This window comes from Marmota flaviventris, chromosome 13, assembly GCF_047511675.1.
Source record: "Marmota flaviventris isolate mMarFla1 chromosome 13, mMarFla1.hap1, whole genome shotgun sequence".
NCBI classification, from domain to species: Eukaryota; Metazoa; Chordata; class Mammalia; order Rodentia; family Sciuridae; genus Marmota; species Marmota flaviventris.
The window spans coordinates 36201242-36217146 of NC_092510.1; the positions used below are offsets into that span (position 1 = coordinate 36201242).

General features: G+C 38.5%; 1 pseudogene; it reads right to left on the reverse strand.

Moving 5' to 3' along the window:
• Positions 1–1932: 1932 nt before the first annotated feature.
• On the reverse strand, positions 1933–7700 carry LOC139701560 (cyclin-G1 pseudogene; annotated as a pseudogene).
• Positions 7701–15905: the final 8205 nt, after the last annotated feature.

Here is a 15905-nt window from a genome sequence, read left to right on the forward strand (position 1 = left end):
AACATTAGGGATTTTAAGGTACTGAAAATAGTGCATTAAACCAAGCAGAGGCTCTTCTGAGCATGGGGCCCCACATGACTGCACATGCCACACAACTCAAAATTGATCTTGCTGGCCACTCTGATGGGGAGACCTCATAGAAAGAGACTCCTGGTCAGGTCCTACTGATGAATCCAGCCTAATTCCATTTTAAGATTGGGAGCCATATCGTCACAAAGTCATGAAAAGTTCATTTCTGTTTTACTATAAGTTACTGCAATTTCTAAACTTGTTTGGAATTCTTGCCCATGCCTTGAATTCACCCATGCCTGGCTATCCCTGACCAGATAACAACCCTCTCTGAAACCTCAGTGGTGCCTCATAAATTCTGATGTTTGGATCTGAATTTACTCCCTACCTTGAAATATCATGCCATGTAGATCATTAACCTACTTTCTGCCTTTGTATTATGCTTATCAAAATCCTGTGAGCTGTAAGTTCTCAAGACACCCCCCTTTGCAACTTTTTGTGCAAAAAAAATGTTGTTCCTGGAAAGCTGGGGTTCTAATCTCTAGCCTGGGGTTTTCAGGAGAGACAGTCCTGTCCAACTCCAGTATACACAAATACAAGCTTGCTTTAATTTGATTTAAAAGTGGAGTTGGTGGACTTTTCTTTCTGTCGTGGTTCAACACTAGCTGTTCCAGTCATCCAAGCCAATGTGCCAGACATGTGAGGAAGCCATCTTGGATTTCTAATCCCATTGGAGTTTTCTGCTAGCAGGGATGAATGCATGAGCAACCTCAGGTGAGACCAATAGAAGAACCGCTCAGCTGAGCCCAGGTTGCAGAACTGTGAGCAGATAAATGGTTGTTACTCAAGCAAAGTTCACTAAAGCTCTTCATGGTCAATGTGCTGTCCTTAAAGCTATTAAGGTTGGGATAGTAGGAAACAGTTATTTACTAATTAACTAAGCGGGAGTTAGTAAACTAACCAAGCCAGAGTTCATTAGGGAGCTGTCTTTATGTAATGGAATCCAATACAAAAAAGGCTTTCTATTTTAATTACTCATTGTTTTGAATTTTCTACACCACACCTTACTGGGAGACTGCAGTAAATAACTGAAACAGGAAGGAAGAGAGTTTGCAGGGAGTGAATGTCAACCATGTTCCAGGATCTGTGCTGGTGCTCTGTGTCTGCTAGCTCACCTGATCCTCACAACACACAGGACTGTGATTTCCTTTTACAGGAGAGGCCACTGTGGTTCTAAGGTTAGGGGATGGGTCCCACTACTCCCCAGTCAATAAGTGGCAGAGGCAGAATTTGAATCTGAGTCTGACTGATCCCAAGACCCATAGAATATTCCTACACTGAATGAGGGAAAGTTCCAGGAAAGGTGTGTGTACCTTGGAGACTATTGTAGAGGGATCTGCTGCAGACCCTCCCAAGTTTCCTCACAATGGAAATGCTAGACAGGGAAATGACCACCATGTGAAATTCCCCAAATGGTCATCTTTACATCCCAGCTCTCTGATCTTCCACCATGATTCCTACAATGCCAGGTGACCTAGAGGTGTCCAACAATGAGGCTAACTCTGAACTTCTTTTTTTTTAATATTTATTTTTTAGTTTTAGGTGGACACAATATCTTTATTTTACATTTGTATGGTGCTGAGGGTCAAACCCATTGCCTCATGCATGCTAGGCAAGCACTCTACCACTGGGCCACAACCCCGGCCCCACTCTGAACTTCTAATAGGGATCACACTGAGAAAATGTGATGTGGTTAGCTAGCAGTAGTCATCACTTATTTATGTATATATTATCCTCATAAACCTCAGTCACAGGTGATCATCTGGGGATGTGTTCAGGGATGATATTTGTTGGGTCAAGGCTCAGACCTGGGAAACAGATTTGGGATTCTAGCAGGTGAAAGAAGATGCAAGACACAATTGGGATGGTAGACATGCTTTATTTGGAAGCAGCAGCAGGTTATAACCACCCCCACCCCCACAGGCCTTTCTTATGTGTAGGCCAGACAAAGAATGTGCACTGCCAACAGGTGACATAAGTGGGTGCATGCTCACAAGCACACGTTTATGATCTTTAGTACATATGCTGAATCAGGGTGTTCATGACTTTGGCCACATGCTAAAACCATAGCCCACCAGGAAGGCTTAGCCAGGGAGCCTAACTATAGCCATCTTGATCCTGCCTTACAATCTTGCACTCAGAAGGAATAAGAGTTAATTTCAACATTAGACTAAGCCAAAGTTAATTAGGGAGGTGAAACAGCTGTCCATATGTGTCGGCATCTAACACGAAAAGACTTTCTATTTATATCATGTGGTGGTTTTGACTTTTCCTCACCAAGCTTTCCTGAGTGTCTGTCTGCCATCAGTGGTGAATATGTCCTTCTGGGCCAGCCATGAGACCAGTGTAAATGCTAAATTGGCCTTCAGTGAAGTAGTGACTCTCCTTTGCCTAAAAGCAGTATAGATGAGTATTTATGAGCACACACTGTAGAGTCGGAGACTGAGGTTCAAGTCTTCATCCTGCCTAATTACTAATCAGTGATGTTGGGCAAACTGATTTAGCTTTGTAAGTCTCAGTTTCTCACTTACCTGTAAAATGAGATGATGTGAGAGCTGAATGAGATAATGAATGTGACTTTCAACAAGGTGCCAGACCTGGTTCCGGGCTTGTAAATGTCAGCTACTATTCATTTGATGAATAAAAGAAGGTAAGAGTTCTTTCTTTGATGCCCCCTGCCATTTCCCATGTCCTTTCTCTAAAATAGCATGTGTGTGGGTAATTTCTGTGGGTTCCTTCCACTCTCCCCAACATCTGCCACTCTTTTACTATCCATCCCCACTTTTTCTTTCTGGGTCCCTACATTTCTTCCTTCCTCCCCTAAATTGGGGTTGAGCAGGGGGAGATGAGAAGGCGACAAGAGACAGAGAGTCTTTGGTGGCAGGGTGACAGTGAAGCTCTATGGGGCTGTCAGGTCTTTCTTATTTCTGAGGATACTATCCCTCCACATAGGGAGAGACCTCAGCAATCATTGATTATGTACAGACTTATCATTTTAAAAACAAGGAAACTAAACCACAGAGGATTTCACATGGCCTCCACACAGTATTAGTCAAGCCTGAGCAAGATCCCAGGTCACTTATATCCCCATTCAAAATAAAAGAGGAAGCCTAACTCCATGTTTCCATCTAAGTCAGGTCCTGTTTTCCCATAGCCCTTCCTTCTCTTGCTTTCCTATTCAGCTGTTAAAACAGCAAAGCATAGCAAGAGTTGAGCCATGATGGACTCCATTCTGTGCATACTAAGATACTGACCTCCCTGGCCATCAGCAGAAATTTTGTTAACAAATGGCACTAACAAATTTACTTTCCATTTATTGAGAGCTCACTGTTCTGTAAGCATCAACATTACTTTTTTTAATGGATTTTTGTTTGGTTATTTTAAATCTGTGACATTTTCTTTGTTTTGCAGTGCTGGGGACTTGCACATACTAAGCAAACATTCTTACCATTGAGCTACATTCCCTGTCCCAAATTTGTAGCATTTTTTTTTTAGTTGTTGATGGACCTTTATTTTATTTGCTTATTTATTTGTGGTGCTGGGAATGGAACCCAGTGCCTCACATGTATGAAGTAAGTGCTCTACCGCTGAGCTACAACTCCAGCCCTAAATTTTTGCATTTAAATAGAATGTTTAGCTTCTGAGACAAAATGAAAAAAAAGCAATAAATGTACAAAGTTTTGCAAAGGCTTTTCCCCCCAAATGAGTCCTGTTACATTGTATATGTCACCTTTTCTAAGCTCCAGCTTCTTATCTGTCCAGTGGGGTGTTGAACATCTACAAGGTTATTGTAGAGCTTAAAAGCCCATTTCTGTGATACCAAGTATTTAATAAATAGCAATTGTCATTACTCCATTTTGCAATTTGAGCAAGGGTTGACAGGGAATTAGAGTGATAGGATAAGGTAAAGGACATTATGGAAAGTTTGAAGGCATGTAAAAAAGATAATATATTTGAAACTTATTCTTCTCTTTCATACTTCATGAATTTTCTTTTGGATCTCATGTCTCGTGGAAGTTTAAGATTTTTATGGTAGGAATACAAATAGAAAAAAAAAGAAAAGAAGAAGAAACTACTAGTAGGTCCAACTTTTGACTTCCAAATTTGAGTTCTTAGACAGTCTTTGAAAGTCACAGGTTGCAGAGAAAGAAAAGGGTTTTCTAAATTCCTATAGCTTCCATTAGCATATCAAGGATCAGAACCAAGTGAACCTAACCTCTGAAGTCATTGGTAGAGAGAACTAAGTTTTGGCATGAAGGGTTTTCCTGCTGCACACAAAGATGGGACATTTTTCCTTTCCAAAAGAAAGGAATGTCAGTGGAAGAAAAGGTTTGAAAGAGAAATGAATTTTGTGGTCCTGGCTTCTCCCTGCAGGGCTGAGATCAGGACTGGTAGATAAATTGAAAGAACTGCAAAGGAGAAGGAGCTTGTGTCCTGATCCTCATTTGGAACTTGATGAAGGAACTCCCACATGAGGGGCACCCGCCAATACATACCACTGAAAGAGAATAAAAATAACAGCATGGGTCTTCAGCTTTGTCTTAGAAAAGCAAAAATGTAGCCTCCTTTGATTTTCCTGCATCTGGGTTCATCCAGCCCTGGTAAGGGCTGCAATGCTGCCCATGTTTGACCCCAAACAAATCAGTCATAATGAGGTACACTCAGTGGAGAAGTCAATGCTATACTTTTCTTGGACCCCAAGATGGGCCCCTGGGGTTTGTAGCCAACAAAGGAGACATGGCCATGCAACAAGTGATTGGGAGTGTCAAGGGATCACAATGAAATTGACCATTCAGAATAGACAGGCTCAGATCAAGGTGGTACCTTCTACCTTCACCCTGATTATCAAATCCCTTAAAGAATCATGGATAGAACAAAGGAGAAAAACATCAAGCATGATGGAACTATCACTTTTGACAAGATTGCCAACATCCATCAGTAGATACAGTACTAATCTTTTGTCGGAGTCCTCTCTGGAACTATTAAAGAGATCCCAGGGAATGCCCAGTCTGTGGGCTAAAATGTTAAAGGTTCCCATCCTCATAGATGACATCAGCTGTGGTATAGTGAAATGCCCAGCTAGGGAAGTATTTCTTTTTTTTTTTTTTCAAAGTATTAATTTATTTTGAGTTACTAATATAATAGAAACGTTTTCTTAATGAGGCAGTAAATTCTATGTAAAAGTTTTTTTTTATCATGAATACAAACATCATGTGTTTCTAGAAGAAATATTAAAGATAATGATTATGCCAAATTTACTAGGTCTATAGTTTTTGCTTTATATAAAATGCCCTCAAATTGAAATGTAATTCTCATATAGCATTGAACCCTCATCTCTGAATTATCTATTACTTGAATTATAGGTGCCAAGAAATCATTTACGTTGCCTAGACTATTAACCCTTATCTTGCCTTAAAGTGCTTTTGTGAAATGTTCATTTTTGATGTAAATCTGATAATTTAACACTTAACTTAAGTAGGTTACCATTTCAGTACCACCTAAATACAACATATTGATCAATGTAGGAAATGAAGATTCACAGTTTACCTTCCCATGCTTATAATCACTGTTTCACATTTATGCCTTTAGCTTCATTTGAATGCTTCACAGGTGAATTTAATCTAAACATTATTTTACTACATCATACTATTAGACAGTTTTTTTAAGTCCGAGAACATTCTGCTAGGCTTTATAGCTTAAATTCATTATAACATTATGGAATCCACATCTCAGGGTTCTGGAGAAAAGGCCTCAAGAGAAGAGGTTTTTTATTGCTACAGAAATAGACCTTAAGTAAACAACAACCAAAACAAAACAAAAAAAATCCCAACTTAGCAGAAGTCTGCCTAATTATTACTACAAGTTAACTGTTCATTATTCTCAGATTCATAATCATATGTAGATGTTAAATATTAACATTTCGTTTTAAGAGCAAAAAGATAAATCATTACTGTGAGTTAAGAAATTTAGATGACAAGAATATATAACATATGCAATGGCCAAGTTTACATTTTTTATCATCTCATTACTTCCTAGTAGTTCAACTGCTATAACAATGATACACTGGCAATTTCCTAGTGCAGAGATCATCTCCTTATATTACTCTTTCTTTAAGTATGATTTTTTAAAAATATGGGCCAAATTGGTTTTTTGTTTGTTGTTTGTTTTGTTTTAATGGATATTTTTGGTCCTCTTATCCTACTTAGGCTTGTATAACTTTAAATGAGCTAAAGCTTAGGTTATGCATACTGCAAGATGACTGGGGTGAGGTCCTATTTCAGTGCTACTTTACAAATTTGGACTATCTATCATTGAGGATGTTTTCTAAGCTGATAATTTAAATGGTCATTAAGTGAAACAAACATATCAGAGGTTGGATAATTCCTTTCTCTAAGGGTGTTGCACCTTATGTGTAGTAAATGCCTTCAAATATTAGCTGACTAGATCAGTGTCATTTTTCCCTCTGCTATTCCAACTCCTTTTTGCTTATTTTGAAAATAATATTGCAATTTTTCAATTGTAGAAGAAAATTATGTCATTGGAAAAATTTCTCTATATGAAGAATAACAACCATATTTGCCAGTTAAGGAACCGTTTCAGGAATTGTTGGAAGGTGAGTTATTTTATAGTAACTATGCTTCAGTTGCCATGCAGTACGTCCAGAAACAATCCATTTCAACTTCTGAACATTTGGTTTGGAACACTTGTTTGACGAATATTCAGTTAAACACTTGGATACAAGCTCCTGCCAGAAGGTCAAATCTCTGCCATGTATCTTGGAATGTTTCTGAAGACATTCTACTCCTTCTGTTAACTCTACACAGTTCTGTGCTTGAATCTCCAAAGCTATGATAGACAAAGCCAACACAGAAGGCTTTGCTTTAGAAAATATGATCCTGCAATGACATGCCTTAAGTTGAGCTTCCAGTCTTTCAAAATTAAGGCTATTTCTCCTTTCAAATGGCAAGTTCTCTTGAATGAGTGAGTAATAGAGTTGCAGAAATTGAAAGGCAGTAGTAGCTTTAACTTTCCAACACACCTTCTCCAGTACAATCTTTTCCATTCTCATCAGGTCTGAAACCGTGAATCTATATTGACTTATGCGGATCAAGTCAGTTGCCAATGGGACATTCCTTTCTTCTTCTACTGATTTTACAGCCAAATAAAAGCAGCTCAGTCCAACACACCCAAGGTGCTTGGGCTGTACCTTCATTTTAGACAGAAATCTGTCCAGCAAATTCACAGCTAGAGAAAATGTCTCCATGTCGAAGCCAAAGAACTGAGTTAGACTAAGAAGATCTTTTACTTCAAAGTCCCTTAGTCTTGCAGTCATTCTGAGGCCATTATCGTGTGCAGACTCAATTAGCCTCAAGCCACAGACCTTTGGCTGACATCTAGACTCCTGTTCCAACAGGGTATTCAGCTGGTGTAGCAGTTTCTGAGAGTCAGTTGTTGTCAGTACCTCTATCATCTTGACAGAGACTGCGGCTCCTCAGCAGTAACCACCCTCCCCGGGCCTAACTCCCACTTCGCCCCAGGATATCAAATCCAAGAGATCGCAAAGGGGAGGGGATTCCAGAGACAGACTGGAAAGGCCCGGGGAGGGGGAGCTGCGGGTGGTGGTTTCAGCAGCGCAGCCAGGACGCCTCTGCACTCCCCAGGGTCAGCTCCGAGCCCTAGGGAAGTATTTCAATAAAGGATCATTTGATGGTGGGTGTGGTGGTACACACCTGTATCAGCAAGACCCTGCTTCAAAATAAAAAGAAGGACTATGGATGTAGCTCAGTGATAAAGCATTCCTGGGTTCAATCCCTAGTACCAACAAGGAAGGAAGGAAGGAAGGAAGGAAGGAAGGAAGGAAGGAAGGGAGGGAGGGAGGGAGGGAGGGAGGAAGGAAGGAAGGAAGGAAGGGGAGGAGGAGGAGGAGGAGGAGGAGGGGGAGGGAGGGAGGGAGGGAAAGAAAGAAAGAGAAAGAAAGAAAGAAAGAAAGAAAGAAAGAAAGAAAGGCAACACAACATGGTTATTAGAGGGCTTGCATGAATACCTTGAATCTCTTTGACCAAGAATCAAGAGTGGAACTGGGTGGGGGGAGTCACAAACGAAGACCATTGAGCCAGAAAAGACCACAGTTCCCCAAGTGCAGATGGCACCGGTACAAGTCAGACAAGTAGTCGGAAACATTGCTAAAAAATGATCATAGATGGGCTGGGGATGTGGCTCAAGCGGTAGCGCGCTCGCCTGGCATGCGTGCGGCCCGGGTTCGATCCTCAGCACCACATACAAACAAAGATGTTGTGACCGCGGAAAACTAAAAAATAAATATTAAAAATTAAAAAAAAAATGATCATAGAACAAGGAAAATGGTATGCAAATCTAGAGCTCACTGTCTCCTGCTTCCATAAAGCTGCCCACATGCCACCCCAATACACCAAGGAACCATCTGGAAAGGAGGGCAAGAAACAATAAAAGATTAGCTATTTACTTAAAAAAGAAAACCAAGGACTGGGGATATAATTCAGTGGTAAAGTATTTGCCTAGCTTGAATGAGGTCCTGGGTTTGATCCCTAGAACCAATCAGAAAGCAAAAACAAACAAACAAAAATTAAAAAAATAAATAAATAACCCTGAACTTTTTCCATATCCAAGAAGACAGATATAATTAATGACAGATCTAGAGTTAATGAAAAAGATTTTGTCAGGTGTAGAAAATAAATGAGCCCCATGGACTTTGCACAACTGAATGTAGTTTGATAAATGTCTTACTCAATTATATGAAAAAAGACAAAGAATCACCATAACTCTACCATGGTAAACATTCATTACATTTTAAAGGTATTTCTTTTCTACTTATTTGGCAAGTGCATAATTATTTTAAATAGTTACGACACATATCATTCACATAATTTTATGTCTTGTTATTTGTAAAATCGCTTTTCCATGCTGTTACGTGGTCTTCTTAATTATCAATGTTAATAGATTCATAAGCTGTTAATCAAAATTCTTGCAATAGCATATAATATAAAATGAGTAAGTAGCTTAAGGGAAAGGGAGATTTAATGGAAAACTACTGAGATAGCTTATGATATTAACAGAAACCAAACACGTTTGTGTTCTTTCCACATCAGAATTTTTCTTTCTTTCTTTCTTTTCTTTTTTTTTTTTTTTTTTTTGGTACCAGGGATTGAATTCAGGGGCATTAGACCACTAAGCCATATCCCCAGCCCTATTTTGTATTTTATTTAGAGACAGTGAGTTGCTTAGAGCCTCACTTTTTTTGTTGTTGATTATTTCTTTTCTTTTCTTTCTTTTTTTTTTTTTTTCCTGAGGCTGGCTTTGAACTTTGATCCTCCTGCATCAGCCTCCTGAGCCACTGAGATTACAGGCGTGTGCCACTGCGCCTGGCCCATTTATTGGTTCTTGATTTTAGTTCTTGTGCTTGTTAAGGAAGTCAGTTCGTAAGCCAACATGGTGGACCTACTTTTTCTTCGATTAGGCACAGGGTCTCTGTTCGAGTGCTACTTTGATCCACTTTGAGGTGAGTTTTTTGCAGGGTGAGAGATAGGGGTTTAATTTCATTTTGTTATATGTGGATTTCCAATTTTTCCAGCACCATTTGTTGAAAAGGCTATCTTTTCTCCAGTGAATATTTTTGGCACAGTTGTCTAGTATGAGATAACTGTATTTATGTGGGTTTGTCTTTGTGTCTCCTATCTTGTAGCATCTAGATATATGTCTGTTTTGGTGCCAATACCATGCCAATTTTGTTTACTGTGGCTCTGTAGTATTGTTTAAGTCCTGGTATTGTGATGCCTCCTGTTTCATTCTTCTTGCTAAGAATTGCTTTGGCTATTCTGGGTCTCTTTTTTCCAAATGAATTTTATGATTGCTTTTTTTAGTTCTATGAAAAATGTCATTGGGATTTTAATAGGAGTTGCATTCAATCTGTATAATGCTTTTGGTAATATGGCCATTTTGACAATATTAATTCTGCCTATCCAGGAGCATGGGGGGCCTTTCCATCTTCTAAGGTCTTCTTCAATTTCTTTCTTTAGTGTTCTGTAGTTTTCATTGTAGAGATTTTTCTTCTCTTTTGTTAGATTGATTCCCAAGATGTTGTTTTGTTGAGGGTATTGTGAATGGGCAGTTTTCCTAATTTCTCTTTCAGTAGGTTCATTACTGTTGTATGAATACATTTGATTTATGGGTATTAACTTTATATCCTGCTACTTTGCTGTATTCATTTATTATTAGTTTGAGAAGTTTTCTGGTGGAATTTTTTGGATCTTCTAAATATAGAATCATGTCATCTGCAAATAGTTATAGTTTGAATTTTTCTTTTCCTAATTATATCTCTTTAATTCTTTCTTTTGCCTAATTGTTCTGGCTAGTTTCAAGGACAATATTGAATAGAAGTGTCAAAAGAGGTCATCCTTGTCTTGTTCCAGTTTTTAGAGGAAATGCTTTCAATTTTTCTCCATTTAGAATGATGCTGGCCTTGGATTTAGCATATATAGTTTTTACAATGTTGAGGTATGTTCTTATTATCCCTTGTTTTTATAGTATTTTGAACATGAAGAGGTATTATATTTGTCAAATGCTTTTGCTGCATCTATTGAGATGATCATATGATTCTTATATTTAATCTATTGATGTGATGAACTACATTTATTGATTTCCATATGTTGAACCAAACTTGCATCTCTGGAATGAACTACACTTGATCATGGTGCACTGTCTTTTTTTTTTATGAGATTTGCCAGAATTTTATTGAGAATTTTTGCATCTATGTTCATTGGAGATATTGGTCTGAAATTTTCTTTCCTTGATGATTTTGCAATTTAAAGTTATGCTATTTAAAATTGTGTAACAACTTCTTTGGATTTTTTTTTCCTTACATGAGAAGGAAATTCATGTTTATTGTTTACCTGGATGCCAGGTGCTTATCCATATTAGGTAATTTTCATTAGCCACATTTTCCAAGTGGGGAAGGTGAGGGTAAGAGAGTTAAATGGTTCACTGAAGGTGATTCACCTGCTAAATGGCATTGACTTGAAAACCTGTATCTTTTTTTAAACTGGGGATTGAAACCAAAGGTGAGTATTTAAGCACTAAACCATATCCCTAGACCTTTTTCTTTTCTTAATTTTGATACAGGGTCTCCCTAAGTTGCTTAGGGCCTCCCTAAGTTGCTAAGGATGGCCTTGAACTTGTTTGTGTTTAGCATATACAGCTAAACTTATAGCATATATAGCTAATATATAGCATATATAGCTAATCCTGCCTCAGCCTCCCCAGTCCCTAGGATTACAGGTGTGCACTGAAAAGCCTGGTAAAAAACTGTGTCGTGATTAAGATCAATGGATTAGAACACATTGCAAGGACCATACTTGGGATTTTTTTTCCTTTCTCCTTCCTTTTTTTCTTTTAAAGACAGGATCTCAGCCAAGCACTATGGCACATGCCTGTAATCCCAGAAGCTTGGGAGGTTGAGACAGGAGAATCGCAAGTTCAAAGCCAGCTTCATCAACTGCAAGGCACTAAGCAACTCAGTGAGACCCTGTCTCTATATAAATACAAAATAAGTCTGGGGATGCCTGAGTTCAATCCCCAGGACCAAAAAAAAGACAGGAGCTGGGACTGTGGCTCAGTGGTAGAGCACTCACCTAGCATATGCAAGGTCCTGGGTTTGATCCTCAGCACTACATAAAAATAAATAAATAAATAATATTTAAAAATAAAGTCAGGATCTCACTAAACTCTTGGGCCCTGGCCTGGAACTTGTGATCCTCCTACCTCAGCCTTCCAAATCACTGGTATTAGTCTTGGACCACTGTTCCTGGCTACTACCAAAGACCATACTTTTTAAAAATATACAAAATAGTTATAATATAAATAAATAAATAAATAACAGATTAAAAAAAAACTATAGCTAAAGGATAAGAGAAAAATTCAAATGCCTTCTATTTCCTCCATGAGAGCAGCTTCTTTCTTCTCAGACTCGTGATCTGAAGTCTTCCTGACCCCTGGCTGGGGCCAGTACTGTATTTTCCTGTCTCTACTTGCAAGAAAATAACTGGGCCTCCAGTGAGTATAATTGGTGCTAACAGTGATTTATTATGTACCTGGTTCTCCAGATTATCCTTCATATAGAGATTATTTTTCCTGAAAACAAAAAGGTATGGGCTTTTTTTCCCTCATCAGGTTATAACATAGTTTCCATTAGTAAATCTGGAGTCTCTGAGGGCTTCCTGCGGTGGTGGCTCCAACTGTCCCAAAGCTTACCTCTTCTTCTGTGTGCACATGATTTCCTTATTCTCTCTCTCTCTCTCTCTCTCTCTCACACACACACACACACACACACCTTGCCACTATGACTTCCTTATAATATAATATAATATAATATTCAAGACACAATCCCTTCTTTTATAGCCCTGCAAAATACATCAGTGTTATAGACTCTTCTTCCCCCAGCCCCAAAACAAAACAAAACAAAAAGAACCCTCAATTATAAATATGGTATATAACCATTTTTTTAAAAGTGAAATGAATCAGCATACAAAGAAGAAAATTATTTCCAGGGCCTACCCCAATTTTATGTGTCCCCAAAATATGATTTGACTTGGTGACCTCCTGCCTAGGTGTTTTCCTCACTCCCTCCTTACTTACCTCCTTGCTGCCCTCTACCTTCTTGGGCCTACACTGGACACTCATCAACAGAGTCCTACCTGCAGTATGCCCAAGATCCATTTGCTTCAACTTCCTCTGGGAGGTTTATTCCTTATTGTAGCTTGATGTAAAGAGGCACAGTAGGTATTTGTTTCCATTTTATAGATGAGTCAGTTGCTGCAGCAGATGACTGAGTATATTACACGAAGTTGCATTACACAAATGAGCTGGTGGTGGTATGGCTCAGAACCAGGGCAGATGCTGTTTAACTGCAAAAACACTTGCAGTCATGTCTACTATTAATATGTTAGATGAGAAAATGTTGAAGAATATTTCACAGAGGAGACAAGTGAAGTACAGCTCACCTTTGAACAACCCAGAATTAGGGGCACCCACCCCTATATAGTCAAAAATCTCCATATAATTTTTGACTCTCTAACAACTTGACTGTGAATTGCCTTACTGTTATTGATAATATAATCACCACATACTTTATGTAATATGTATTATATATGGAGGAAAAATTCGTGAGAACCTGAGAGATCATTTTTTACTGCAGTTTGCAATTTATTGGAGAGTTGAACTGCTCACACCAAGGTGATTAGCATCCCAAAGAGTTTTCAGTGGACACTCTCAATGTTTGTGCTCATTGCAATAGCAACAGCAGTAGTACTGTGTGTATACTATAGTTAATTACATGCAATTATGATTTAATACTGCTTCTTTACATTTGTTTACAGTTCTCTGGACTGCTAATGGCTCCATGTATGGTCTGTGTTTGTGTGAGTTTTTATAAATTTTAACTTTCTGTAACATATTTTTGTAAATTTTATAAATGATAAAAGAGTAGTAAATGATAAAAAAGACTTCTGTCTCTACTTATCTTATGCATTTATGACATGCTGAAATTTTTCTTTGCTATTCCTAGGCTATGCAGGGTTATTTTAGCAAGCAAATTTTTTCAAATTGTTGTGAATCTCCAAAGATAAATAAACCCATGTAGAAGTGGATTATAAAGTTCAAACCCATGTTCTTTAAAGATTGATTGTATTTCTTTTTTGGGGGGTGGGACTGGGGTAGTGGCGATTGAACTCAGGGACACTCAACCACTGAGCCACATCCCCAGCCCTATTTTGTATTTTATTTAGAGACAGGATTTCACTGAGTTGCTTAGTGCCTCGCTGTTGCTGAGGCTGGCTGTGAATTTGCGATCCTCCTGCTTCAGCCTCCTGAGACACTGGGATTATAGGCATTGCACCACCGTGCCCTGGTGCCCCATAATTGACTGTATTTCCATGTCCTGAGTCCTCCTTCCTTCCTTCAATACTATACATTTGTGTAAATGAACCATCTCAAGATTGGAAAATTGAAAAGTGACAGTGGAACCTCCAAAAAGCCCTTATGAATACTTTTTTTCTTTTGTGACTGGAATTAAAGATAGGAGTGGTGTGCCACTGAGCTATATAATCAGTCCTTTTTAAATTTTATTTTGAGACAGGTCTTGCTAAGTTGCCAAGGCTGACCTTGAACATGGGATCCTCCTGCCTCCAGTCTCCCAAATAGCTGGAATGACAGGTATGTACCACTTAGCCCAGCCCTACCAAATACTTGATATCTTGTTTACTGGCAAAGGTGACAACATAGGACTATACAAAAAAAAAAAAAGAGGCCAAGATTACTCCAACAGTGGCCAAACCACCCTCTTCCTCAAAAGTTCTACTGAGAGTGAGATAGCCAAAACTATCTGATTTGATGAGTCTTCAGACATTTCATGTAGATAAAAGTTGAGAAAAAATTAATTTCTGTTTCCTGAAGGCTTGGTAAACATGAGATTACAGCATGGCTGGTAAATATAAATGGAATTCTAGGCCACCATTTCTAAAAACCAAATGGTCACCAAATAAGTGATTGCAATTTATTATTCTAAGATGTCAGCCTGGTGTTGGGCTATAGGCCTGTAAACCCAACAACTTGGGAGACTGAGGCAAGAGGATTACAAGTTCAAGGTCAGCCTGGGCAATTTAGAAAGACTCTGTCTCTTTGTAAAAAAATAAAATAAATAAAATAAAAAATAAAAAGGGTTGGAAATGCAATTCAGTGGTAGAGTACCTCAGGGTTCAATACCCAGTACCAGTGAGGGGAAAACAGAGAGAAAGAAAGAAAAAAAATCCCCAAAGTTTCATTTTTAAATCCATGCCAAGAACTCTCAACCAAGCCAATTACTGCCCAAACAATTCAACAAACTGGTTATATGGTCTCAACAAGATGTCTGTCACAAAATCTCCAATACCAGATTTACTTGTACCTCTGTTTTATTTTTCCCTGAAAATCAGAGGGAAGAAATCAAGGAACTCAGGCCAAAAAAAAAAAAAAAAAAAAAAACACACACACACACACACACACACAAAATGTTGTATTGAATACAGAAACCCATACTCAGAAACTAAATGCTTCTGCCTTCATTTATAGTTAAGGATAAATGCTAGATTTTCAGATGGGCATAGTGGTATGTTCCTGTAATCCCAGGTGAAATACAGCAATAAATATATAATGGGGAGAGAAGGGTACAGATACATATTACAATTTGGATAAACCTTGCACTTATTAAGTGAAAGATACAGACCAAAAGACCACACATTGTTTCTTTTGGGGGAGGGGGAAGGGGGTACTGGGAATTAAACCCCTGGGCCTCCAGCTTGCTAGGAAAGCACTCAACCACTGTGCTACCTTCCTAGTCCTTATGTTTCTATTTATATGAAATGCCCAGAATAGAAAAATTCATGGAGCAAATTTAGTGCTTGTCAGCAGCTGGAGGAGAAATAGGGATAAAAAAACCTCTAATGGATATGGGGTTTTTACTGGGATAATGAAATTATTAGAAACCATCACCATTAACAGTGACATTTTTAGATGTATTCATAAATATATTTATGAATATATCTAAAAATCACTGATTTGTTCACCCCCCCCCCAATCTGGGGATTACACACAGGGGCACTCTATCACTAAACTAGGTCCCTAGCCCTTTTTTATTTTGAGGCAAGGGCTTCCTAACTTGCACAGTTTGGCCTTGAACTTGTGGGGCAAGTGCCACCTCACCTGACAGAACTGTGCGCTTTAAAAGTAAATTCGATGATATGAGACTTGTATATTAATTTAAAAATAAATCC